We start from the raw sequence: 27,593 nt of genomic DNA, 5'->3' as shown, positions 1-27,593 counted from the left end.
TTTCAAATATTTTGTCAACAGTTTATAAGAACAAATATTTTAGGGTGATCAGACATTAAGAATATAAATATCAATATAAAATAGACTGTCAAAGATTTGGAGATCCATCCAAGGTATCTATTTATTATTATATTGTAGAACTGTACTGAAGACCCTATTCATTCGGCAGCTCTCGTCCGACTTTCCTCCATTAAAAGCCCAACTGTTATTGATCAGTGCGACGCACAGGCTTACCATTTTTTTTCTTTTCTGCATATTACTTTTGTATAGACATCATTTTCACAATTAAAAAAAAATGGAATTTCCACTAACTTCAAGTTACGGTTATTGTCATCAACCTTTTCTATGGGATAAGCTCCACTCAGCCGAGTGTTAATTGATTTCATATCCCAAGACATGTGAGATGGTGCCCTGCAAATGTGAGTGCAGGGTCTAGCTTGGAGTCAATTTCTATCCTAAGAATAAACAGTGGACTAAACCTCGCTTGACCAATCCAATGCACGGGTGTTTAGTTGCAATGTTGAAGTTCAATTTTACCACCTGTGAGAATTTGGGTGTATTATAGCGTATGGTTGTGAGACCTTACCATGTAATACACTCGCAAAAAAGGTCTTTGGTCCAATCAGACTTGTTGTAAAACCTTAAGCTCAATCCTGGGCAGCTATGGCTTCGAGCAGCAAGGCTTAAACAAACGAACTAGTGAAAAGCATTTAACAGTACCAAACAACAACAAAAAGAAAGCCACACGACATGAAAAAACTCCAACACCAATTTACAAAAATAGATATCTTTGTGAATTTTTAAGAGTCTAAGACAAGCACAATGCACCTTGTTGAGATGTTCTCTCTTCATTTTACCATGCCTCACTCCCCAAATAGTGATAGTAGCTCATATAAACACAAGACAGATTCCTGACCTCCTGGGGAGTAGTATGACCAACTCCCAGGCTCAGGTACAATAGCACCCTGCTACAGGGTGAGTTGTTACCTTCCACTTCACTCGAAGACACTCAGGGTGTTAGTCCAAAAGGGAAACTGCTTTTGCGTGGGTAAATTGCCATCACACTTTTGAGGGGCTGCCCTTTGTTCAGGTAGACTGGCTGGCGACTGGGATTCCCATGGGCTACATAGCCCACAGGTGGCCACAACTCTAGGGTGGAATGCCAAGCTCCTAAAATCTGATGAAGGGTTGCAACATCTTAGGAATGGGCAGAATAGGGCACTTTGGGATTGCTAGATGCCACACATAGCCAGAAAGTTATCACCAAGAGGGAAGTGACCTGGTAGCCCATTGGCCAGTGATCGCATCATCCCGCCCAGGGCACTTTCTGGGAATTAATATGGCACCCCTGGCACTCTGGACCTCAGATCACGGCAGAAGTGAAAGGAGGACTGAAAAAGGACTGCTCTGCTGACACCTGGACTTGGCAAAGAGGCTGCACTGTCTGCTGGACTGCACCTGCCGCACCTAGGGCTAGCGAAGAGAGGACTGTGCCTGTGATGTCTGCTTTTGTGAGAAGGTGCTTTCTAACCCCAGACCAAAGAAGTAACTCGAAGGGTCAGTTGGCTGACCCCCGCAAGAACTAGTAGAATGACCAACAAATCTGAAGAAGCCCAACCCAGCAAGTCAGTATAGCCACTCCAGAAGAATCCCCATCGACTGCAGCTGGACGCCTCAAGAGACTGATCGTCAACTGCCAAAAGTTGCCCCCGAGTCATCTGAACCCGGGAGTGTTGCCCGAGTCCAGATTGGTCATCCAAGAGGGACACCAGGCTCCACCAAGGGATATCGCAGGGACCGCGGTGGACAGAGACCTGTCGCCCAGCTGCAGCTGGCCTTATACTGTCTCAAAGAAATCTTTGAGGGACACTGACCTCTGTGGCCAAGGTCACCCCATCTGACCAGTGGACCAAGGAATAATCGCAAAGGCACCCTCGTTGACCGCACAAGACCTAGAGGATCATTAAGCATCTTCCTTCTCCTGCATCTGCGGCATCATGACCTCATTATTGAAGTCTTTGGCGGGCATGCTGTAAAGTTTGGAACTGGACTGGAAAATGCTTTGGTGGCCAGGTAACTGTCGAAATTCTCTTTATTGGCCCCCCCAGGCCTGCTCCCTGTCAGGTTTGCTCCCCAAGCCAAGGGGAGTAGTCGAACTTAACTATTACAAACCTTTCAAAAGTTTACAAACTTTTCAGTTGCCAGTGCTCGTTTGTGGTTAAACAGATGTTTAAGTTTTCTTAAAAAAATCACCGGAACCCTCCGGTGCATTCGGACCACTTAGGGCAAACATAGCAAACACAACAAGAGCAAGGACGCAGTGCTGAAACTTTTCAAACAATCACCCCTAGTAAAGAGATCTGGGTTTAATCCATCATTTGTTTGCTCACTATGCCACCCTATTAGCAAATCAGTCTTGACCCTGTTCCTCATGGGAACAGTCCAGCCCCAACTGCCAGGCCCGGTCCTCCCTGGACCAGAAACGAGCATCCTGGGACAGGTTTCGGGGTATCACCCCTCATCAGCCAGGCTAGCTTGAATCCAGTGGCACAGCAAGAAAGGGACCTCTTGACTGGGATGAGTGGATGAAAAGTTTTAGCACTCCGACCATCATCGTGTTGCGTTCGCTCTAAGTAGCCAAGGGCGTCCCCAGATGTGGGTCCCTTGCTCGCTGGTTCAATCTCTATACGTGATGTTTAATGGCCATTGCAAACATTCGCTAGCTGTGCAGAGCCCTTCGACATCTTACATATATACCACTACAGCCTCTGCACGACCAATAGGAATCTGAGATTTGACGAGCAGTCCACAATAAGGAAACTCAAGGGCTACTGCATACCCATAGTCTCACCCGATGAGAAATCTAAATTCATACCACTCAACAGCTTACATACGGTCTACATATTTGCTGCTGCAATTAAACTTTTCCCCAATGCCTCCTGTTCACACGGCACTGCAGAGTCTTCTGAATTCCAACACATGCTATGGAAATGCCCCACTCTTAGTAATCTGAAGAACTGAGTCAACGTGCAACTATTACGGAGTATTAATTAATTGAGAAACTACTGCCAAGGGCCTATATAAAAGAACTATAAAGAACAGGGTAGCAGCCTGCTTCTTCGACCTTGCTCTGCCATTAGCCAAACGAGCTGTCACTATGAAATGGAAAGCAACAGTTACTCCAACATACACAGCATGGCGCCAAACTACTATAAAATGGGCTGAGGCCGGGTGTGGAAAAGTCAGCCCATAACGCACCTGATGCCCAGGCTGCTGGCGCAAGACGCCTCTTAGTTCCCATCTTGAACAATTACCAAATAAAGAGACGGGCGCTGGAAGCAGGAAAACAAGAACAGAGTTTTATTTCTCATGAGGAGAGCCTGTCATGTCGGACACTCGCATAGTGTCTTCAGGAGGTGCTCTAACAAGTTTCTCTGAGGCTTCGTCTTTTATACACATGTTTATGATGCACAAACATTCCTTATTGCAATAAAGACGCTTTGAAGTAGGAAAAAGCATGCTTGGAATCCCAGCTTCAGGCCTATTCCCATACCAGTCGCTCAGATGTCATCCTCCCCTCCTGAATGTAACAAGAGATTGTGATCTCTCAGCCGGACATTCCTACAGGACACGAGGGCAGGAGGGGATGATCAGATCAAAGGTTGGGCAGGCGATAAGATCGGGCACTTCGGTTGGTGTATCACGGTTTTGTTATGCTGGGCAGAAAAAAAGGGGGGGTGTACATCCACGAGGCTTGATCTTAGGACTTGGGACCGGGTCGAAAGGCCAAGTGCAGCTGGGGGGGGGGGGCTCGTCAGCAGAGGGGAAGGGTGTTCTTGGGAGGAAATGGGGGGGGGGGGTGGGTCAAGCAGGAGTGTTACTTCTAGAGCAGGGTCACGCAGAGGGAGAGGGTTTTATGGCCGATGCATGAGCAGTGCGCGCGGGGAGGGGTGCCGGGGGTTTAACAAACGGGCAGAGAGGCCATGGTGCCTGAAATGGCTCTCGTGTACGTGTGTGCATGGGTCTATGCTGGCGGGATAACACAGTCAGTGTTTCGCGATATCCGTTCTGCTTACAACAAGGGGTACAGTGAACACAAATAAACGCCGCTTATGTGCATATACATTGCCATTTTCAACAGTCGCCGCTTTTTAACATAAGCTAGTTCATTTCGGTGTTTACCCCAACTGACGGTGTGTACATATAGCCATGTGTGGCCAATGAAATAGCGTTTGTCAATACTAGCAGATTGCGTGCAACCATATGCAGTCGATACGATTTGGCGGAATGCGGTACATATGAATTTACATTTGTTGGGTTATTCATACAAGTCTAGAGATCGGCATAATACTTAGTCGGGGTCAATCAAGAAAAAGGTTCCGACACATTATAGAATCAGGTTCTGACTTTCTCTCCGGTGACATCAACATACAGTAAAAAGTGCTCTGATACCTTCGGGTCTTGTCAGTGCTATATGAGACTTTTGGAAAACTAAATACATGAGTGACCGATGTAACATTTTTGAAAGCAATACAAAAATGGTTGAGGGAGGAATTCAGTTCGATACAAGCAATTAGTCAAGGGGTGGGTAGAAAGTTCAGGAAGGGGGGGTCTTCGTCACAATGTCTTTTTAACAGCGAGCCATCACTGGTAAGCTCTGGTAGTCCGTCTTCTTTCGTTGGCGCTGTTGAGCACCGGCGGTGGAGCTATAGGTCCAGCTCGGATCCATCCTTACGCGTTGCAGGGTGCGATCAGTCCTCTGCTGTTAGATCACAGTCCTGTTTCCTAACTGATCTTCTTAGGGGTGCCTCATGCTGGGCACCTGCGTGTCTTTCTTCTTCTTCAGCTGCAAAACCTTATTCTATCTAAATGCTGCTCTTCTTTTCTGAGTCAAAAGTTATGCGAAAAGGGTGATGTTGTTGAATAATCGAGGGAAGAGAGGGCGGAGCGGGATCAGATCTTTGAACACACCAAGGGACCAAAGGACGATGAGCAGGCAGGCCCATCAGTCGGGCTCAAAAGGGACGGGGACTTCAGGCACGAGTGGGTCAGCAAATCGAGGGCTTCAAGGCAGCCCTTCATTCCTTCATCTGCTGAGTTTGAGAGTGGTGCCTCGTCCCGCGTCTCGTTGCTCTGCGACTCCACCTTTGGTTGAGGTCACACGTGCTTCATGATCTGTGGCCAGGCTGTGCGTCACGTCCAGCTCCTCTCCTCCGGTGATTGTATCTTTGAATGGGTACAAAACAAGTTTTAGAAAAACTGGCAGGAGAAGACATTTATACATCTCAATTCCGACCCCAATCCTAAGTAGGTGGAAGATAGGTTCATCGGTCACAGTCAGAAGTCATCACTTATGGAGTATGTAGGAGAGCATTTCCACTGAATTCGTAAACCTATTTGGCGTTCATTCATGACGTACGTGGAGAGAAATCGGACTCCCATCGACAGTGTATTCTATCAAACTCGAAATCGAGTCCTTAGGTAGAGACTCGCCTTTTTTTTTTTTTTTTTTAACCCAAGTACTGACAATCTTACATTTCCCTTCGGGGTCGGCTAACTCTAGCAAGCAGGGGGGTTATCATCATGAGAGGGGGGCAGAGGCTAAACATGCTTTTCTTGGGGAGCGACGGTTAATCAAGGTCATCAATTACGCTTCGGGGATAGCTGATATGGAGCTGGGGTCAATCGGGAGAAGCGAGGACGCTTTGGACAGGGAGCTAGGGTCAATCGGGAGAAGCGAGGACGCTTTGGACATCCGCACTTAAGTGCAGAGGGGTGGGGCAATCTGGGCATTGGGGATTGCATTTCTAACGAACTGGAAGACAGAAGACCATTGACGTTATAGTCCCCCTATAAAAAGGCCAGATTAGGGGACATCAGTCGTCTTACCTGTCCTTTCTTTCATTACCAACTCGGGTTCTATCGTTTTGCAGAAAGGAGAGGTAGTAATATGGCAAGTTACAATCGTTTTAGTTCCTGTCAATTTTGCCGAACACCTTTGTGTTCGAAGAGACCCAATTAGGTTTGTGCCGGTGGGGCACAACGTTACCACACAAGGGAGGAGGGAACAGGGGGACCCTCAGAGAGAGTCCGCACTCTAAACGAACCATTCGGTACACGTATGACATGGAGAGAGAGAGAGAGAGAGAGAGAGAGAGAGAGAAACGTGTACAATAATAGGCCATTTAGTGCGCACACAACACAGAACAGCAGGGGTCAAGTAATACGGAAACACAGGCAGAGGGACGACGTAGATCCATACATTACGTACACACAAACTCAGGCGGGGGAGACAGTACATGTATTATATACAAAAATCCGAGACAAAAAATAGAACAGTTATTGGTATTATATACAAAAATCCAAGACAAAACATAGAACAGTTATTGGCCAAAATGATCTCTTCCTGTATGCTGCGCATCCTTAGCATCCTAAGCTCTTTTTACCTTTTTCTTCTCTTTATCGTCGGCTGCCTTCACTGGTGGCTTTGGTTGCACACACTTACACCTTTGTCAATTGGTCAAGAACTAACCTGGTCGGGCTAATGCTCACGGTGGGATTTTCGAGTCATTTTTTTTTTTTTTTTTTAGCAAATGTGTTTCCAGGCTGAGGCAACAGTGGGTGTCAGTTGGGAGAACAATGGGGCAGCTTTGAGTTTCATGTCTATGAGGGTGCGAAAAGGAAGTAGTAGATTTTAAACATTGGCAACATTCCTAGTCCTCCAGGCGGAGGGTACTTGGGTAAACCTCGCCTCGGAATATTCCTTAAACTTTCCCTATTTAGTTAAACATAGGAATTTATTCATTAGTGCACGTCATTCTTGGTTGTATTATTCGGGGTGCCAAGCGAAGTCATATTTTGTAGTTTCCGCTTCAGGCTGTCCTCCCAAGCGCTAAGTTCAGGGAGAGAAATAGTCATTCTTTGCTCGTCGTGTGTAGGCACCATAATCAAACCCCTTTTTCCCATCTCTTCGTCCGCTAGATCACCATTTTTTCGTACTTTAATCGACGTTCCGATGTGACCTGCAGAAAGAGGGAAAAAGAAGGGGGGGCGGGGGCAGCATTTAAAAACACATTAGCGCGCATAAACCCGAAAAGGCTTTTACTTACTACATACTCGGCCTATCTCCACGGGATGCAGTCCCTGCCAACTTGGCGTTTAAGCCCAGGTGGACCGTTTAGTGTGGGAGAGATGATTATCGGAAGCCTGTAGATAGCATAGGTCGCCCAAGTGTGGTATTACGGATCGTGTGCAGGGGGGGGTCAGAACAAAGGGCAGTCGGTGTAAAGTGGGGGGGGCGAGCTCGTGCTCTCCTTTGAGGAAGAGGGATAACCTACAGTGGTACGGGGTCGTTGTCTTTCGTACTAGGGGGGTCAGGTGGCACTCCTTCGGGGCGACTTGGGGGCAATTTAAAACAACTTTCCTGATACAGGTAGCATATAAAGTATAGGCTAAATACCAGGATCTTTAGCGGTTGCTTTAGGCTGTACAAAAATGAAAAACACATACAACAAAAAAACCTGGACCGTTCATATTTGCAATATTTCTGAGTACTATACTTTTTAACCCTTAACTAATCGAGCTGAGCCATCTCACCTGTATTTTAGTTATATCGGAAATAGTGGTCATTTATTCGAAACTTACCAATCTACGCGTGACAACTACGTTTGCTTTTTCCAAAAATCTTTAATAAGAATGTCGGTGCACAAATACGGGCCTACAACCCCGTGGGCCGGCCACGGAGCAGGCTGGAACTGTACATGTGGGGATACTTATTAGTGGAAAACCTAATGGAGTCGGTGGTCGTTGATTTCATAATAAAAAGTGCGACAAGTGCAATAAAATCATATCGAAACTTCAGTGTGAGCGAGTATCATAAGTGTGGAAATTCGAACTTTCAATAATCATGATGCGCCAAAACTTAACAACAATTCATTGTCCGAATGTTCAATCAGTACCCATCTCATGTCAATTCATTGTCCGAACACATAATCAGTACCCATCCCATATCAATTCATTGTCCGAACTGACAGTACACATCCCATATCAATTCATTGTCCGAACATATAATCAGTACACATCCTATATCAATCCATGTGTTTAAAAAAAACTGCATACATATCTCATGCCACCAAGGCTGAGCAATCGGGGTACAACAAGGAGTTGAAAGTTTCATTTGTACCGGCGCCATTTTGGGTGCAGCCAGGCAGATCCAGGCATAGTCAAAATCTCCACCAACTCGTGGTTGGCCCAGAGCCTCTTTCGGCAGTCCAAAAGTTCCGTTAAAGGGCAACAGAAAGGATCGGCGGTATGAACCATCAGTCAAAGGGGGAGGGAGGCAACAATTTTTTCTACTGGGTCATACTGGGTTTTCACCGGAACTGATCCGAACTGTAGTCTGCAGGATTTTAGTCATTCAAACTGAGTGCCGACGTCTCGCGGCTACATTTTCATCGTTCCGCGGGCAATCATGGCAGTCATTCCCCATCGGGGGTGTCTGCGGGGGTCGGGGGCCCCCGTGGCTCTTATAGAATCTTCAAATGTCGAGGAGAACACTTCTGATTGTGGGACTCATTTCTTAATTAACAAGCAACCGGGCCATCCCTTCACGCCGGGCCCGCTCCTGCAGGGTCGACCGCCATTTTACGAGTTCCAGCAGTCACTGCATCACAAGAGTGGACGAACCCTTGTCGGGTGAGTGGAGCGTTGGGGGTGCCACTGGGGGCCTCCACCTGGGGAGGTGGGAGAGGCTCGTTCGCGCCGCCTCTCCCTCCCAGCGCACCCCATGCCGTTTTTTTTTTCCGGCGTTGACATTTATGATGGCCGGACCAGGCGATGAGAGGGGGGGGGGTCGGAGGCATAGGCAAGACATCCCCCCCCGTGGTCTGCAAGGCGCCGCTTCAGGGCCGAACGGGGAGCTCATACCAAGCCGGGGCTGGACCAGGAGATACGAGGGGGGGGGGGGGGGGTCGATGGCATGAGCAAGACATCCCCCCCGTGTTGTCACAGCCATTATTGAAGAAAGAAGAGGAGGGGACGCCCGGATCCCGTCGGCCTCGGCTCCTCTTCTGGCCCACCTTATGCGACGACCTCCCCGGCCGACGGCTGGCAGCAGGACCCGCCCTACTCGTGCCGAAGATCTCGTCTTCCGGATGGGCGTAGCCGCGAACCTGTTGCACTTCGGGAGTTTCCAGAATGGGGGTAGGTATCTGCTGACTTGTATCTATCTCATGTTACCGTTATTGGGGCGTGGCAGGCGGTGGGACAGACAAGTTTGGAGCAGTGAGGGGTGGCGAAGCCTAGTTGCCTCGTGGCCGTCGCGATGTCAAGCTTAGCTTCTCTCACCATTTTCATGTTTCTTATTACGGGCTTATTTCTAAAGTTTCTTATTTCTAGCGAAATCATGTATTTTATCGTGAGCTATTTCTAACGTTTTCCTATTTGTAGCGAAATCAAAAACTCATCAGTGGCCTACTGATTTTGCTTTCTTATTTCTTTCTTTGTTTTTCTTTTTCTTTTTTCTTTCCTTTCTAGTGTGTTTCATGCTAAAGTTTCTGTTAACAGGATACGGTGATTACTTCGTTATTGTTGCATATGTCCTTTTTATTAGGGGTGCCCTCCGGTCGAGCCAGATGACCTACCTCTAATAAATGGTCCGGGTGGAACTAGTTTACCAATCAGTGGGGAGTAGATAGGCACGAGAGATTACAACGGGGGACAAAGGTCCACATTACCTACCCTTCACTACTTGCAAAGATTAGACAGAATATTTCTTTTCTACGTTATTTGCAAACAGCGAATGCCTCGAACGAACTATTCCTTGAACAATAAAATGTCCAAGTAATCAATCAATCAGTGGGGAGAAAAAAATAGGCATGACGGATTACAATAGGGGACAAAAATCTGCATTACCTATCCTTCACTATCTGCAAAGGGGGGCAGAATATTTCTATTCTTCCCTGTTTGTAGACAGGGAATATCTCAAAGAGCAATAATCGATAAAAATCGATAACAAACAATCAGTGGGGAGAAAGATAGGCATGACGGATTACAATGGGGGACAAAAGTCTGCATTACCTATCCTTCACTATTTGCAAAGAGAGAGGAACGTTCCTATTCATCGCTGTTTGCAAATAGAAAATGTCTCAAAGAGAACCAATACTTCAAGTACAATCAATCAATCAATCAGATGGATAAAGCCATCCTACCAATCGGACGTAAAGACGTCCTACTTAACCTTACCCGGACCGGACCGTGTGGGCAATTCTTCGCCTTCCCTTTTCCAGCGCCCGATCGTTCTCTTTCTCCATGTTTTTACCGCAGCATTCCTGTGGGATTCCAGTCAGGACAGTAGGTCACTTGAGAGAGAGGTCCGTTCGGAATCGGTGAAGTTCATTCAATCGGCAGCCGGACGAGGGCCCTCTCAAGGCAGGTATACTCCAATCGTTTAGATGTTCACCCCATCGTCTGGACCTCTCTTACCGGACCTTATGTCGCTGATGGACCCCGCGTTGGGACGCCAATTGTGGAAAAGTCAGCCCATAACGCACCTGATGCCCAGGCTGCTGGCGCAAGACGCCTCTTAGTTCCCATCTTGAACAATTACCAAATAAAGAGACGGGCGCTGGAAGCAGGAAAACAAGAACAGAGTTTTATTTCTCATGAGGAGAGCCTGTCATGTCGGACACTCGCATAGTGTCTTCAGGAGGTGCTCTAACAAGTTTCTCTGAGGCTTCGTCTTTTATACACATGTTTATGATGCACAAACATTCCTTATTGCAATAAAGACGCTTTGAAGTAGGAAAAAGCATGCTTGGAATCCCAGCTTCAGGCCTATTCCCATACCAGTCGCTCAGATGTCATCCTCCCCTCCTGAATGTAACAAGAGATTGTGATCTCTCAGCCGGACATTCCTACAGGACACGAGGGCAGGAGGGGATGATCAGATCAAAGGTTGGGCAGGCGATAAGATCGGGCACTTCGGTTGGTGTGTCACGGTTTTGTTATGCTGGGCAGAAAAAAGGGGGGGGGGGTGTACATCCACGAGGCTTGGTCTTAGGACTTGGGACCGGGTCGAAAGGCCAAGTGCAGCTGGGGGGGGGGGCTCGGCAGCAGAGGGGAAGGGTGTTCTTGGGAGGAAATGGGGGGGTGTGGGTCAAGCAGGAGTGTTACTTCTAGAGCAGGGTCACGCAGAGGGAGAGGGTTTTATGGCCGATGCATGAGCAGTGCGCGCGGGGAGGGGTGCCGGGGGTTTAACAAACGGGCAGAGAGGCCATGGTGCCTGAAATGGCTGTCGTGTACGTGTGTGCATGGGTCTATGCTGGCGGGATAACACAGTCAGTGTTTCGCGATATCCGTTCTGCTTACAACAAGGGGTACAGTGAACACAAATTAACGCCGCTTATGTGCATATACATTGCCATTTTCAACACGGGAGCAAGGCAGAGAGAAGGTCAATGGCATGTGTAAGCGGCCGATCGCCAGAAACAAGGACAACATGTGATTGGGAAGTATGAAGAAGCTAAATAAAGATAACACGCTACCCCCGTAGATCTTATTATACCTTTCCTGAGGTGCCATGGCTTACAGTAGATACAATATCGCCAAGACGAAGACTGCACAAAAAGGATGCACAACGCTTGCAGGTCTTCTACACAACTCTGCCTTGATCCCAAACACATTGTTAGCTTTGCTACCCCAACTTTCTCTGCTATCACAGCCTAACACTCCAATTAAACTTATCCCATTCGTCTCCAGTCAAAGGCATTTTTCCACACCCAGAGGATATCCCCATTACCCCCATTCTTGCTCGCGACCATAGTTCAGTTTCTTGGTTCAAAGCTATTGCACACATTTGCTATACTCAGGATCTAACCTTTTTGCTTCTCAAACTATGTGCAACAACAACAGTTCTCTCTGCAAACTGACGTTTCTTTTTTTCTCTTTAAGTGGATGTCTATGCTAATTGTGACACTCATAAAAGCCATTGCAAATGTATTCATGTCGGCCTCAAAGTGTAGCTGACACTCCACTTCTGCTCGATGCTAATTGTAATCCGTGTACACGGTTACTTAAAGTAGGTTTGAAAAAAACAGAAAGCATGCCTTTATCTGTGCGGCAAGGTTCTTTTTAAAATATCCCCACTGACACCAAAAATGCTCTACTCTAGTGCAATTCAGGAAGAAGCTGAATATTGATCTATTCAAAGAACATTTCCCTTTAAACAATGATACCAAACAATTAACCTTTTCTCTAGCAGATATGTTTTGTTCTCTTTGGTCCTTCCCCCGCCCTGTTTAGCAGTCCAATGATTCTCAGCTAATTTGTAACCCTACATGCAAAGAAAGGTTATTTGAATTCACTGATGGAACAGGTCATGGTTCACATATTATTCAAGCATGAATGTCACACTAACAACTTGTATGGTAGTTAGAACTGAAATGTGAACAGTCTATCAAAACAAATTGAAGCATACAAATCAGATTTTTCTGCAAAACTTGAATCGCCTGCCTGTGCGTCTAAGAATAATTGAACACTATAAAAATGAGAACTTACTGTAAGTGGTGTCTTTTGAATTGTTTAATAATTTGAACGTGGCGTGCTTTTAGAATGGTGTGCCCCTCAAGACAGCACTGATGTGCTGAGATTAGTTGACTTGCAATTCACATTTTTTTATGCACTTCTCTGTGCATTATATGGCATAACTACCTCATGGTAGTCAAGTGATGACTGAACTTAGCAGTTGTTTTCCCTCTGCTTTGCACTTTTGTTATCAAGTCACAACTTTAGCCAAGGGGATCCATGCTGCAGTCTTAGCTTTCTTCCACAGTTAGGCTACCAGTATCTCTATTGGCTCCATACTCCTGGAGTAGTCTCTGCCAAGTGAAATTTGTTTCTTGTCAGAAAATATTAATACCCACCATCGTGCAAGATTTGCACTGTTTTGTCCATTCCTGTACAGTTTAATATTTTTTAATACCCAACTTTATTGAAAGTTTTGCGGCATAACCCATATCTTCACAATAGGAAAACATTGTATGTATATCAATACAAGGAGAAATGTTATCAACCTGGTATGGGAGCTTTAGTTCACATCGACAAGCCATAATAGTTGCACCATTTCCCCCACACTCACTTGTGCTTCTGGGGACAGCCCCGATCTATAAAAATAGGCTTCTCCTGGAGCCCACACCAATCCACCCCCCTGCACCAACATTTAATCGTAGGTGATCTCTGCTGTTTCCAAGCGCTAACAAACCGGCCAGCCCCAAAAAGGCCATCTCCGCCCGTGGGTCCCCAAACTCCTCCACCCATTCCAGCAGCACATGATGAAGGGTTAAGTCCAGCGGACGGCCTAGGACCGCTGAAAGCACCAGACCCACGTCCTCCCAGAAGGAACGCAGCACCGGGCAATCCCATGCCACATTAAACAAAATCTGTTGCAGGAAGAGCTCAATGCATGCACGCAGCTTAGCTGGTAGCCGACAGGTGCTGCAGACACCGCAGAGCGAGGTATATTGCATGAGGGTAGTGAAATTGAACCATATGAAGTCACGAGGAGATTGTCAGTTCCCGGGGTGTCATGCATGCCTCTTGCCACTCATTCTCCTCCAAGTTCCACACCTACGAGTCCCAACTCTGCTTGGCGTGCTCAATGATGTCGGAGTGTGGTTAACTAGTGAGCAGTAGATCAGGGAGGTAAGCACCCTTCCCCAGACGTCCCAAGAAGATCCTGACCTCAAGTGGACTATACTCCAAAGCGGGCCAGATTTGGAGCCTTCAAGGTGTGGCACAATTGAAGATAGCGAAGAACTGCTAATTGGGTAGGGCGTAGCGATCCTTAAGGTCCTCAAACGAGACCAAGGTGCCCCCTTTATAGATGTTCCCCAGGTAGGAGATCCCAATCCGATCCCAGGAAACAAAGCCCTCTAAAGTAGAAAGAGAGGCATCATCGCCGTGAAACAACGGTTCCAACGGGTGAGACGGAGAGCAGCCCTCAAGCATGCATTAGATATCCACGTACAAGAGGGAATCGTTGAGGGTAAGCAGGATCCATCCCCTGTGGCAACCTTATTCTCCCATCACCTTTGGATATTCCCCCAGCATCCCACCTCATTTCTGTTGTATACCTTAACACCCGATCGCTCACCAAGCATCAACTCGAGGTTTTCCAACTATTGGACAACAGCAATGTCGATATCCTTCTTCTCTCTGAGACATGGCTCACAGACGAATCCACCCCCGATCTGCTGGCGGCCATCCCCTCAGGCTATTACATCTTACAGTCTAACAGGGGGACGGGCAGAGCGGGTGGCGGGGTTGCTGCTATCATCCGCTCTCAATTCCACTTCACTAAATTAGTAACTATTTCAATCCCAAACACTGATATCCTTACGTTAAAATTCACTTCCCCTCAATTGTCTTTCATATGTGTTCTTGCTTATCGTCCCCCTGACAATATGCCCTTATTCCCCTCACAATTCGGCAATCTCATTTCCCAATTAGTTATTAATTCGGCCAAAATCCTCATTATAGGTGACTTCAACTACTGGCCTCAGGACCCCCGGGAAAGCAGTCTGTCCGCTGATTTTACAGATCTGCTATATGGCTTGAACTGTAGACGGCATATTTCAGTTGCGACCCACATTAAAGGACATACCCTCGACCAAGTATGGTCGGCTAATCTTGCCATCTCTCCGCCCGCAGTCTACCCTTGTACTTGGTCGGACCACTTTTTTATTTCCTTCTCTATAAATCTCACTTTACCCACCCGCTCCCCTCCCATTGTTAATCTCATGGTACGCAACTGGAAGCGAGCTGATATTTCTCAGTTTCATTCTATCCTGCTTAATACAACCCCCAGTGAATTTCCTCCAACAAGCTCCCAAACAGCCACCCTTGATAAATGTCTGAGACAGGCTAGCGACGTGGTTGCCCCGATGAGAGTTGTCAAAACCAAACGACCGCATGACGCTCAGCGCTGGTATACTGACCAACTTAAACAGAACAAATTGGCTCTTAGACAAGCCGAGCGCGGCTGGAGACGCAACTACGATCCCTTATTAAAAATCACCTATATGGACCTACTAAAATTGTATAAAAACTCCCATCCTCTTGGCCAAAACCTCCTATTTCTCACAGAAAATTATCAGTTCAGCCTCCAAAACTAAGGACATGTTCTCAATTGTTAGAGAACTCTCTTTGCCTGACCGCTTCACTGCGCAACCCCAACCGTCACAAGCTCTTTGTGATTCACTCAATTCATTTTTTATTGAGAAAATCTCTATCATCAAGAATAATATTCCTTCCCCTTCTCCTTCTAGCGTCTGCTCTTTACCTCCCATGAATCCCTGCTGTCTGTCCGAATTCCCCCCTATTTCCCAGACTGAATTCATCTCCCTGCTACACGTAGTCAGTTCTGGCTCCCCTAACTACTGCTGTCCCCCTCAAATTCTAAAAGCTGCTTTTCTGGCCTGCCCAGGTCCCCCCCTGGCTCTCCTCAATGATTCACTTGCTACAGGCTCTGTCCCTAATGCTTTCAAACAAGCTGTCATTGTACCTATACTTAAAAAACCTGGCACTGATCCATCCGTTTTGAGCAATTACCGGCCTATTTCCCTCCTTCCCTATTTGGGGAAGGTCTTGGAAACTTATGTCACCCGTTGCCTCCGCGCATTCATTGAGAAGTCCTCCTTTCTCGAAGATCAGCAGGCTGGGTTTAGACCAGCCCACTCAACCGAAGCGGTCATCGCGGCGGTGATGGATGCGTTGAGACTAGGTGCGGACAGGAACCTTACCCAGGCCCTGGTCCTATTAGATCTGTCCGCAGCTTTTGACACGGTCGATCATGATATCTTGATCGACCGTGTCAGAAATGCGGGCATCCTGGGCCTGGCTTTAACTTGGATTAGTTCTTTCTTATACCAACGTTCTCAATCGGTTCATTTATCCACCTCCCTTCTCTTCACTTTCCTGTGGTGTCCCTCAAGGTTCTGCCCTTTCGCCCCTTCTATTCAATCTTTATATGCAACCTCTTTTAGCTTCTCTCCGTCACACTCCAGTAACCATTTTCAACTATGCAGATGACTTACAGCTAATTTTCCCCATCGACACCTCTCCTGCCTCTCGTTCCAACTTCCAGTCCACTATGCTCACCATCTCTGAGTGGATGCATTTCAGCCAGCTGAAGCTCAATCCCAGCAAGACAGAGCTTGTCTTGACAGAAGGGTCCTCCAACCCTTGGGACTCCAGTTTCTGGCCCCAATCTCTTGGCCCCCCACCCTGTCCCGTCGATACCGTGAGGAGCCTCGGCGTGATTATCTCTAGCGATCTGTCTATGAGACCTCAAATCAACGCCGTCACTTCTGCATGCTTCTACCACCTGCGCAGAATTGGCAAAATCCGAAGGTTCCTCACCACAGAGGCTCTTGTACTTGTGATCATGGCCCTTGTCATCTCCCGTATCGACTATGCCAACTCCCTATATGTTGGGACCCCTGCTTACCATCTTCATCGGCTCCAGCTGGTGCAAAATCAGGCGGCTAGACTGGTTTTCCAACAGCCGAAACATCAACATGTCTCGCCCCTGTTGAGGAAACTGCACTGGCTCCCGGTAGCCTATCGATGTATTTTCAAACTGGGATGCATTGTCTTTAAGTCACTTACTGGTCTTGTTCCTGCTTTCACCTCACGCAGCCTCAAGCGACACATTCCCTCCAGGAATCTTCGTTCCTCTGCTCACAACCTTCTAACTATTCCTAGGTTTAAACGGAAAAAAACATGGCGGCTCCTGTTTTTCTTTCCTTGCTCCCTCTACCTGGAACTCCCTCCCTGCCACCATCCGACTTGGTCCTGACTATATATGCTTTCGTAAACTCCTTAAAACCCATCTCTTCCAGCTGGCCCACGACTAAAACCGTATGCACTCTTCTCTGCTTTGTCTCTGAGCGCCATGAAACCAATTGGTGACCGTGCGCGGTACAAAATCTTTTAACATAACATAACATAACATAGAAAATCAAACAGACCATCTAGGCCCACTGAGTCTCCAAAGTGATAGGCGGAATCATTCCTTCCTCCTGTGAACCAGTCATTAATCAGTGCTAAGTGGGCAGCTAGGTAATAAAAAATACATATCAGATATGCCCAACCCACCGTCAAAGGGGGATCTACGCAGGGATATTGGGGCACCAAAGTCACCCCTGCGACTTTCCCCTCACCTCCACCATTCAAGACTTGCCTTGGAGGCCTGCTCTGCAATTTAATCTTATAATAATGGATGGCTTCTGACTTTGCTATTCCAAGATGTATTATCTTCAACAGGCCAATATCGCTAGTCTGAGCCTGTTGTAAATTTAGGCAGAACAACCTTCACATGTCAACAGTCATATGTAAATGATTAATCACACCCAAATATGAGGCGACAAATGAATAGGCATGCTCCAGCAAATGTAAGCATATTCTTTTCCTTTTTTCACCGTATCCACACACTTCAACAGCAAGTTTAAGTTGCATGTTTCATAGGAAATTGATTTTTTGATTTGTTTTCAACTTTGGCACCACTGGATAATTCTGTACACTTGTCAGTATCTTGAAGTGTCCAGTGTTTTTTCTTCATTTCTAATATGTGTAGATCGTTTTGGTGTATGGAGTGGGTCAAAGTTATTTGGTGAGAAGTAGAAGTAGCTTGCCTAAAGCATTTGACGATGAAATAGCCCCAAATCCTTGTCTATGGAGCAGAAGTCTAGGCATAAGACAAACCCCTTTACAGATTTTACAGATAGCTCAAGACAAGATGCTTAGAACTGAGCCTTATGTATCAAATTTCAACATTTAAAAGAGTTTGGCGTAAAATCTGTGAAGTACAAGACCAAGTCCAGATTTTTTTAATGGAAGAACTAAAGTTCTGGACAGTACATTAGTTAGTATATTTCTAGAAGACCTTAGCAGCTAGATAACTGGGCAGTAATATAAGCTATCTTGCATGTATTAACTGCCTGTGATCCGAATGCAACTGCCTGAGGTCAACTAAGAAAAAATCCTATAGGGCGAGAAGGCAATTAGGGAGAAAGCCAATCAGGCTGAGTATTTTTTCAGATACATATATGATTCAGCCTACCAAGTATAACTTTTACATCAAGCCTTTTGCTTTTAAACATCCTATTTACAAATAGCGACATTTAACTCTATCAATCATGTGAAAATTCACCTACGAAATCTTTTAGTAGTTATTTTGCTGTTTAATATCTATGCCCAATGGCTTTCCTTTTGAAATCATAAAATTATACCGAGCAGAATAAGTGTCTAATATTTTGCTCGTAGTCTACTTGTTTGAGTGTCATTATGTTGCACCAAGTGCTGCTTTTGGCTGTCATTCATGGAGGGTTTTTCATCATTTAAAAAAGTGAATGGCTGGTATCCAAATCTTCTGGTAGGGTTATTAATATTTACAACCAGAGTCAGTCTGTTCTTTTCAGCAACTGACTATTTGCATACACGTCTCATTCATTCTTCAATTCCTGTGCATCCTTTTTCATCAAATCAATAGCAACTCTGCATTTCGCATTCACCTTTGCTAGCATAAACGCTCTTTTCTTCATTTTGATTTGAATAGTAAGACAATGGATGGGGGTACCAACTTACAATAGATTCAGCTGTTTAGAATCAGTTGATTGACTGGTACCAAAGGCGGGTGGTCCAAACATCGTAATCAGTCCATTACTCAAACTTAGCATTACGCCCACGCATAACTACAGGGGATGCCCTCTAGAGACCAACAAAGTAATGAATAAGGGAGATACAAACAGCAATGGGCCTGGTGTCAATGCTGCCCTAAATGACTCAAGGGTACCAAGCAATGAACCAAGGGAAGAAGTACTAGTGTTAGATCTTGCACAGCAGGTGAGGGAGACAAGTCCACAAATATCAAAAGCGCGATGTACAAGCAATGCCAACTTGAATGGGGGGCTTTCTAACACTCCTGATGAAAGGAAATCATTGGGAGAACAACCAGTAAGAACTTCCGTACTAGACACTAGGCGCTTAAGCCCAGAGCTACCACCCACAATCAGTAGAAACAACAAAACCTTAAAACTACTCTCATGGAACATAGCTGGTGTAACCAAGAACCTGAGGGATCCTGAATGGGCAGGGTATGTAGACTCCAGCGATTTCTGCCTTCTCCTGGAGTCATGGGCTCTTGAAACACCACATAGGGTAGGATACAGGACATTTGGAATCGGAGCAGTCGCCTCTACAAGGGGTAGGCCATCAGGTGGGTTGATTACCTGGGTTAAAGTAACTCTAAGAATCCAGGTTGAAGTAATAGATATTGGCTCTCCAGACATACTTGCGTTAAAGATTACAACTTGCGATGGGAAATTGGTCTATCTAATTAACATCTATAATAGACCAGGTCCCACCTCCAAGGAATCTTTAACCTTGGCAAAATTAGACACACTTTTAGGGAATACTGTTAGTAAAGAAGCAGTCATCATAGCAGGCGATTTAAATTGCAACTATGAACCAGTTTCAGGGCTTAGCGAGATATTTGAGGTAGAAGATCAAGTTAATAACATACCTCCCCTGGACAACATAGAATATGTGAACTGCTCAGTCCTGGCAGTCCAATTAGTAAAGTTGTCCGCTGAACATGGTCTCAGGGCCTGTAATGGGCGTCTCCCGTCGGATGTTCTGAAAAAAACAACTTTTTTCAGAAATAACAGAAAAAGCAATCTGGACTTCGTAATTGTTTCCCTGTCCATCTGGCAGTGCATGGTTGACCTAGAGGTAAAAACTAGGATAGAAAGCGACCACTACCCCCTTGAACTCTTGTTAGAAGCTCAATTGGTCACGGGGGTAGAAAATATAACGCCAAGCGAGACAGGCACATCTCCAGGAGATTCTCTCCTGGTTACTAATAATAGGCGTGCTCTTAAGTGGGCACACATTTTGGAGCATGGAGAAATTCTCTCTGAAATTTACTCGCAATTTGCGAATGTATTGGAGCTTTCGTGGAATCCTTACCCGAGGCCAATGTCCCTGCACATTTTATGACTTTCCATAATGAGCTCTTCTCGACGTTGAAAACTTTGGTGACAAAAATGCCAAAAAAAAGGCTACAAAATATGTCCCACAGCAAATCATGGTACGGGAAGTCTTGTAGGGAATCTAAGGAGAATCTCCTGTTGGCAATTAAAACGAAATGCCCAGTGGACATTAGAATAGCAAGGAAAGCTTATAAGCAGGTACAGGCTTCTCAAAGAAGGAGTGGGAAGAGAATACCTGGGCAGGTATGTTGGAAGCCGCAAAAGCGAGGGATACCGTAGGTTTTTGGAGGCTAGTTACCAATGGGAACCACGAAGGGAGAGTTGCGACGGATGTTTATCTAGATGAACGTACGTGGGTCAACCATTTTACGACCTTATATAAAAAGTATGATGGAAACACCAACAACACTAATGACGAAGCACTATGGCTGGCACATCCCAGTCCTCATTTGGAGTTTACAATTGAGGAAACAGAGGCGGCGATTAACGCTGTAAAAAGTGGCAAAGCGCCAGGGCTTGATAAAATACCAGGGGACCTTTATAGGCATGATTTAACGGTATGGGCTCCTTATATAAATTATTTTTGTAACACGTTGTCCCGTAGTGCTGATTTTCCTGACAGCTGGCGGGGAGCCGAGAAAGTTTTAATCTTCAAAAAGGGCGATCGGTCTGTACCATCGAATTACCGGCCAATCAGCCTGATGGACATCCTCCAAAAAATGTATTCGTTGACATATTTTATCTCGCGTAAATGAGTGGCTGGAAGAGAAGATGGTCCTCACGAAGTTCCAAGCCGGGTTTAGAAGCAAAGTGAGTACCATCGATCAAGTATTTAGGTTCTGCTGCCTCTATTGGAAATATGTTCATATCAAAAAGGGTAATCTATACGTCGCCTTTGTATATCTAAGGGCGGCGTTTGATTTAGTACCTCGTGAACTCCTCTGGAGGTCCCTATACCAGGCCGGGCTGCCTAGTAGTTTGCTGGTTCAGATAATTGATCTGCATGCCAGGAACTATGCCAAGGTTAGGTGGGGTCCGAATGGGGAATTGACTGAGAGCATACCCATTGAGCGTGGCGTACGCCAAGGCTGTGTTTTGGCACCAACCTTATTTTCTCTTTTTGTAAACTACATCCCCGTGTATTTGGAGGGCTGCCAAAATGATTCACCAAAATTAAATGGAGAAAGGGTACCCGCCTTACTCTTTGTGGATGATACCATTCTAATTTCGCAAACTAAGAAAGGCTTGCTGGCACTACTTTATTCTTTTAGTGATTATTGCAACAATAAAGGATTGGAAATCAATGCAAAAAAAACAAAGTGTATGTCCCTAAACCCAATTAAACCAGATAGAGGACATCTTACACTACATGGCCAGAAATTGGAATTCGTTGATCACTTTTCTTTTTTGGGGGTCTCGCTTGATTCCAACTTTACGTGGAGACCTCAAATTGAAAAAAGTAAGATAATATTCGCACAGAATACTAAACCTATTCTTAAAAAACATAGTCAAAGCACCAGCAAAGCGGTTTCACCTGCAGTCGAGTTATTTAAATTTAAAGTCCAACCGGCTGCTCTTTATGGTGCTGAACTTTGGGGGCCAATGGCTAAGAAAGCCTTTTCAACTATGGATAATAATTTTATGCGTAGTTTAGTAAGGGCTCCAAAAGGTACCCCTTTGGCTCCTCTGCTGATGGACCAGACCATTAAGAGGACGGATCATTATGCTATTATCCGGCCATTAATGTTCTGGGTAAGACTCTGGCAGACACCTGAATTGCTTGACTATAGGAATGGGCTGAAAGAGATCCTGTGCTTAGATGTTTCAGTATCCAATGTTTGGCTTAAACACAATAGAGTATGGTTTACAAGAATAGGTTTAGCTCATTTCTGGGAGAACCCAGAAAGGATTCCTCCAAATTCAAAAAATCTGTTAAAGGCTTTCTGGGGCTTCATTTGTAACCAAGCAACCAGGGAAAATAGTGGAGGGACCTTAGTTAGCAACTTTTTATCTTTTAAGGTTGAGCCCCTTTTTGAGGCTTTTCTCGACAAGGTGGAGCCTCCACTCGCTAAAACCCTATTCTTGAAGCTAAGATATGGCAATCTTATGACCAATTCAACCTTGGCACGTTGGTCTAGGAAAAGTAATAGTGATACCCAAACTATAAGTGACACATGCACTATGTGTGCGAGCAACGCCAAGGAGGATGAACTACATATCCTCTTCTTTTGCCCTGCTTATGCATGGGCAAGAAGAAAGTGAATCAAACCATTGTGTATTTTCCTAGGTACTAGGTCTTGTATGAATGCCCTTAGAATAATCAAAACAAACACAACCCAACTTATAGTGTTTTGTGCTAGTAGATTCTTACACTCTATTTATTTTGTTCGCAGGAAAAAAGGGTTAAAGCTGTATCGACAAAGGTGGTGTAACTGGTATATATAAGGTCCATGCCTGTTCCGTTGATCGTTTAGAAGATATTGAGCTACGTTTTAATAATTCTACTGGAAAATATATATATTTTTTTTAATGCAATTGTTTTTATACTTGACCGGAATGTTTTATCAATGTAATGGTTGTTGTGTATATCTTTTATGGCAATTGAGTGCCGAAAGAAAGAAAGAAAGAAAGAAAGAAAGAAAGAAAGAAAGAAAGAAAGAAAGAAAGAAAGAAAGAAAGAAAGAAAGAAAGAATAGTAAATGTCCCTAACTACAGAAGGCAGGTATTATGAGCTAACTTCAATCTTACAGTATTTTAAAATGATCACAAACAGTTTTCCATTATTGTGCAACTTTACCATAGTTACATATCATGTGAATGATTTCTGCTCTGCCAGGATTACATTTGGGACAGTTATCAGGTTTTGCATTATCCATCCTATCTAACATAACCATGTTGTACATATTCTATGAAAGAAGTGGAATGAGCATGTCTCCCATTTTGTCCAACCTGCCTATCCCTCAATCGGAGAGGGAATATCCATCTGTGCCTTATTATATTCACGCAGGTCCAATAGAAGAGCTTCTAAAGTTAAATATAAGACAAATACAGAATTTAAAGGCATCTTTATTTATTGCTTGGACCGTTGCAACCCACCTAAAACCAAATCAATTCACAGTTTAGGAAAGGCTAGTGTAGATATGCTCTCTTCATTTTCGTATTGCTCCCCAGATTAGTCAATATTACCTAATCTAGTAACACCTTTTTAGGTCTCGCACCTGCGAACCGGATCGCGAAAGCGATCCGTCGCTGCGAGACTTATTGCAGTCATGTCAGCTTTCAAGGACTCAAGGGGAACAGACAGGAGACAAGAGATGTGAACGTGCAGATCTTCGACTTGGATTAGGTCGCGCGCGTCAACTGTGAACAGCATGTCAGTTTCAGTTTTACACGCGACCCTCTACAGTTTGTGCCTCATGCACTTCTCGCATACACACACAAAGCCACAGCTTTTCGCACAAGCACACACACACGAGCACACACAGAGAGACACACGAGCGCACATACACGCACGCAGACACGCACACATACAGAGACACACCCCCCGCCCGCTTGCCTGCCTGCCGTCGCCGCCACCCCCACCCGCCCAGGGGTGAGATGTCTCCCCCTCCCCTCTTTCCTCACACTCACCGGACAGGTCGGCGCGGGCCCCGCCGAGCAGCAGGAGGCAGGTGTTGAGCAGCAGCGGCAGCTCCATGGCGCTCGGTCCGTCCGTCTGTCTGACTGACTGCCGGCGCGTGCCCCCTCTCGGCCTCCTATACAGCTGCGAAAGCGAAAGAACAACGACCAGTGCGTCCCTCCTACGCACTGAGCGAGTGCGCGCGTGCCCGCCCGCCGCGGACAGAGAGTACGGACAAGGACCCGGGTCTAATATCAGCTGCGCACGACCCGAGCCAGAGGACAGAGGGCAGACCAGGGCCATGGAAGTAGAAGGTACAAGATACAAGGGCCGCGGGCCCGCCTGCGCTCGTTTGAATCTGGGGTTGGTTGCCTGGTTTTGTATTGTTTAGGGGCCGCTGGACATTGCATAGCTTTTTGCGGTGCCGTGATAATATTTCACTGGACATATTGTTTATTTATTTATTTTTGTTAGTGCTATTGGGGGACACGCTACTCCGGGACCGGACTCGACCGCACCGGTGCTATAACGCACCACGGCACTCTGGCAGCTCAGTGCCTTGCTTTATTTACACATGGTAACAGTGTTTATATTTGCATCGCGCATTCATTTTACAATAGCTGCCGCCCCACACAGCACTCGCGGGGTGGGGCGGCAGCTATTGAAAAGTGAATGCGCGATGCAAATATAAACACTGTTACCATGTGTAAATAAAACAAGCGGCTGCCTTGAAGTTCCTCACTCACAAACTCGCCCAGGGCCTTTACCTGTTCCTGCACTTCTTCGAGAACGTAGCGCTTAGAAGCGGCCCACACTTTTTTGTGAACCAAGGGCTTAGAAGTGGCTCATTTATTAAAAGACATTACTCAAGTTCCTCACTAACACACTCACCAAGGGGCTTTGCCCACCGCTCCACTTCCTCGAGCAAGAAGCGCTTAGAAGCGGTTTGCTCCACAGAATGGCGCTAAGCGCCCATCCTGACGGTGCCCGTTCTGCAGCTGTAACATGCCCGTTATTTATTGCTGGGGATGCAGGATTGAGTAAATGGCTTTTCAGTCATTTACGACACAATGATGTCAAGGTCTGGCATACGTCATAGAGGCACACCCTGACCTCACTGGTACTCGCTAGTATTTTAGAACTCTAATGAATGACGTCACGCTATGATCTATTTCTCTAACAGAACAAAAAAAAACTCAATTAATGGGACAGGCCGGACGTCTTCTAAACAATGACTGGGTTAAAAGAACGATGTTTTTTCACTAGACTGTCCCACCAAATGATGCATTGAACGAATGACGTCAGGGCAGGCATGTGTTAACATTAAGTAGACGTCAACAAAGAATAAACACTTAGTGAAAAACATATTCATTGGTCTTTGGTGGCTCCGGATTAGGTTAAGAAACTGTTTTTCATTCTTGCCACTAGAGACACCGTTTAATGAAGGCATGTAGTGAATGACGTCACAGCTAGGCTTAAAACATAGCCAGACTCCACCGAGAAATGCGCTTTTCTTTCCCAATCTGTTGTTATTATTATATGTTTGCTTTAGTTCGCCAGCAGCAACGCAGATGTTAAATATTCACTGTCTGTACCCAATGTCACTGGAGTGTGCATGTGTGCACCCCTGGCAGTCAGTTGCCCTCTATGAAGGGGGCTCCCCCCACCCCTGCCCCTTCTCACCTCCTAGCTCACAACTGCTTTTCTTTAAATGCAAAGGGAAAGTTTTGAGGAGAAAAAAGTGAGAAGAGATTTGTAGCGGGAGACTTTCAGCCCCCCCTTTAAAAACAAGCATTTGCAATGCAATAGGTCTCACATTTTTGTGAGTTTAAGCTATTGGCATTGTGTATGACACTGCCTTTTATTTATGTTTTAAAAACAAAAATAAAATACATTGCTATTTGCAATGTAAATAACTCAAAATTGTGTAAATGTGAGACCTATTGCATTGCAAATGCTTTAAGTGATCACGCACCCTTGTCAAATTCTGAGGTACTTGGGGGGGAAAACAATCATGTTGGTCAGTTTATCACTTCTACCAACAACATCTGAAGAGTTAGTTAAATGCTGGCAGATTTACCCATTTCCAGGACGTCCAGATCCTGGTGGGAACAACTTTAATTTTGCCCAGTTTAGTTGAGTCCTGATACTCTTCCAAACTATTCAACGCGGCCTCAGAGTTACTCAGTATAACAGCTTGTATCTGCCTACAGTGAGGCTGTTGGTCTAGGTGCTCCTCCTGCCCTGTTCTAGGTTATTATTTTATATACACAGATATAGCATTGATGGAAATTGATATATTGCTAACACAAACAACAAGCATTGGAAATGCAATAGGTCTCGCAGCATTAGAGTTAGTGCTTTTAGAATTGTTTATGGGTTTTTGTGTAAATCTTTAGCATTTTTGTTTCCTGTAGCCAATGCTAAAGAATTAAAAAAAAAAGCCATAAACATTTCTAAAAGCTCTAACTCAAATGCTCCGAGACCTATTGCACTGTGTGAGGGTGAGGGGTTGAGGGTGAGTGAGGGTGAGGGTGGGTGAGGGTGAGTGAGGGTGTGAACGTTCTAATGTGATTAATAGTGGCTTATTCTATCAAAACTGAATTGATAAGTGGTTGAGTAGGTCTGTTAAAGTGATGCAAAACCCAGCCGCTCCCCTCTAGGGGTGTTATTTGGAGGACTAAGACTGACCCTGTATTCTACAAAGTAAGCCTGCCTAGTTGGGTAGACTCATAGTATTGTTACTAGAGATACAGACCGCTTTTAATGCAAGGACCTGCAACACTCTATGCTTTTTTTAGTAACTTTTGATCTATTTGATTGGGAAACACATTTTATTTGCAGATTTTACCAAATATGTATCTAGTGAAGGATTGTATGCCATAATTATGCGGAAAACGCCACATCTCCTAATTACTGTGGCCCTGATGGTAGGGTGGCTAGTCTTTGCCGAGGCTCGACTCATGGCCTGCAGGTCACTGCTTTTGTCGGTGGCTTGAGTGATGGCTTGAGTGATCGCTCGAGGGGATTGCTGGCTTGCCTTCATTGGAGGGTTTCTGACCGGTTAAGTGTAGTGCAGTGCACATCCTGTGATTGTCCCGTCAAGCTTGTATTGCTTGAGTGGTAGTTGCTGATCTTGCATTGCCTCTGGTTCTTGAGGCAGAACAGTGTTTTGCGCAGGATTACACGTTTTGCACGTGGGGAGGCTGGGGTGCATCGGCGTTATAGCACATCTCCGTATAGAACGGTGTATTAAGTATTTCTGTTGACTAGATAAAATGCCCTCCCCAGTACAAAGCATTTTTATCTGCATTATTTTGGGTGGGTACGTACTGTTTTGGTGGAGTGCTTCGGCTGTGTTGATTACGCATCAGGCTTCGCCCTCCTTGGAAGACATTGCATTGGCCCAACCACCACCCCTGCATAGGACACCACATGCAGCACGCTGCGTGGGGGCGGTCTCCTTGACAGGTGTTGACCAAGTTCGGTCTGTATTGTGCAGCACCGCCCCCTCCCTCCCGCGCACACACATGGATGCCCCCTACCCACAGAGGTGTGTGATGTTTGCCTCGAACACAGAATGTACTGGCACTCGCTGGCTGCCTGAACACCCGGGGGGGATGGGGGGAGAATCCATTGGCATGGCAACCGGGGAGGTGGAAGGGGGCATGACTCAAGAGAAAACACAGGGTGGCTGCCATGTTTTGCAACAAACAGTACGATTGCCAAGACGCTGGCTGAGACCGAAGCCTGTTCTAAGAAGCGCATGCAAGCCCTGAAATAAATCACCTGAGCACGTGCGATTTACGATTTTAATGTCTTATTTTTGCTTAGCACTCGCTTTTAGTTTAGACTCTCCTACATACCTGGTGCGACCTGTCCCTTTCCAGGGCGCTGCGCGCGGGGAGCATGATTCGTTGGGGTCC

General features: G+C 45.8%; 1 protein-coding gene across 1 annotated transcript in view; it reads right to left on the bottom strand.

Annotated features, from left to right (window-relative positions):
- The window catches only part of ENOPH1 (enolase-phosphatase 1), a 152,391-nt gene that overhangs the window by 73,436 nt on the left and 51,362 nt on the right, over nucleotides 1-27,593 (bottom strand). The window lies entirely within an intron of this gene.

The sequence above is a fragment of the Lissotriton helveticus genome, chromosome 2_1 (assembly GCF_964261635.1).
Source record: "Lissotriton helveticus chromosome 2_1, aLisHel1.1, whole genome shotgun sequence".
NCBI lineage: Eukaryota > Metazoa > Chordata > Amphibia > Caudata > Salamandridae > Lissotriton > Lissotriton helveticus.
This window is presented reverse-complemented; position numbering and strand designations above follow the sequence as displayed.